The sequence below is a fragment of the Tamandua tetradactyla genome, chromosome 3, assembly GCF_023851605.1.
Source record: "Tamandua tetradactyla isolate mTamTet1 chromosome 3, mTamTet1.pri, whole genome shotgun sequence".
NCBI lineage: Eukaryota > Metazoa > Chordata > Mammalia > Pilosa > Myrmecophagidae > Tamandua > Tamandua tetradactyla.
Window position 1 is genome coordinate 120656794 of NC_135329.1, and position 1589 is coordinate 120658382.

The window sequence follows — 1589 nt, forward strand, 5'->3', positions numbered from 1 at the left end:
GTGGAATGTGCCAGTTTGAATCTCTTATGTATCCCAGATAAGCCATGTCCTTTAATCCTCATTCAATATTGTTGGGTGGGAGTTTTTTGACTATCCATGGAGATGTGACCCACCCAATACTGGGTGGTTAAATTTTCAAACTAGAACACTAGTTTTAGGGCCTCTTCTGCAGCATGGATCAAAGGCTTCTTTTCTGACACTTCATTTTTTTAATTGAATGCATAAACATATAAGTCCCTTTATTAGAGAATTGTACAAATTGGTGAATATGGTCAATAGTCACATCCATGGATTAATTCTTTGAAAATGAAAAACAATAATTAAGATTCTATGCTCTTTTCATTACACTGTGAAGTGTCTTGTGTAGTCAACTTCTATTGTTGGAATGGCAGCTTATTCAAATTTCAAGAAAATTAGAAGATATATATGAATACCAAGTTCTCCCTACCTCTTTAAGGGTCCCTGATTTTCTTCAGTCTCCTCAGTATGCCTGCATGGTCAAACCAAACACACAGGAGATGGTGGGAAATGAGGGTGATTTTCTATGGCCACTGTTTTCTTCACAGAATCTTAACAGATGTCTTCATACACATGATCAATGCTAAATTTTCATCAAAGCCAAACAACCGCAGTCGTGGAGTCTGAGAATTTTTATCATACATAATGCAAAGTTTGTAAATTCTGGTTTCCAAAATAGCATCTTCACTTCCAACATTAGATTTGGCTTTTCAAGCTTATAGTGTTTTCCTTGTGTCCAGGGTAATCTCATCTGTTTCCAACAATCCAATTTCTTTGTATTTTTCCATATCTGCAGCTTCTTCTTCCTCCTCTTGTTTTTCTGCCTCCTAACATAGCACCGAGCAATCTTGGGGTTTTATACTGCCCTTGCTTTCCACTGTAAGTAACTGTTTTCATTATTTCTGTATATACCTGTGTTGTGATAGGCATCCATTCATCTACTGTCACCATCATCTGCTTCAGTGACAGCTTCCAACACATCTAAACATTCCATCTGTTTGTAACACCCGTAGCACCGCACATTTTTGGTTACTATAAATCGTTTGCCTGTTGGAAGGCAGGCCTTCATTTTCACTTCTTCCATTGAACGTAGGCCATTGCTATATTCGACAGTGGTGGACTAAGTAAGTGATCTCTCTAAAACCACCACAAACTCTTCTTCCTTAAACTTTGTTCCTTGAGGACCCAGGTCAGATAGTCACTTCCAGTGCCTTCACCCTTCTTCACCGCGCGCATCACATTCTGCAGCCTGGGACGCGAGCCACTGCCAGGTGGGACAGAGGTCAGATAGTCAGAAACTTTTCCTGTCACCGCCACCTCGCGTGGGCACCTGGCCGCTCACACCCCAGGGGATGGACAGGAAGCAATGAGAGGGAGGGACGGTGGCGCCAGAGCAGAGCTGGCCCAGCTGTGCGCGGCCCATGGAGAGCAGCGGGATGGAGAGAAGACGGAGAGAAGAGGGAGGTGAAGAAGCGGGCGCAGCAGGCACACCCCTTCCTTGTCCTCAAGGAGGAACTGCCTTCTTCCCCTTTGCTGCACCAGTGCCCCTTCCCGCCCTTCTCTCCCCTGCT

At 43.9% G+C, this 1589-nt stretch overlaps 1 pseudogene; it reads right to left on the reverse strand.

Annotated features, from left to right (window-relative positions):
• Positions 1-342: 342 nt before the first annotated feature.
• On the reverse strand, positions 343-1102 carry LOC143675751 (ubiquitin-like-conjugating enzyme ATG3 pseudogene; annotated as a pseudogene).
• Positions 1103-1589: the final 487 nt, after the last annotated feature.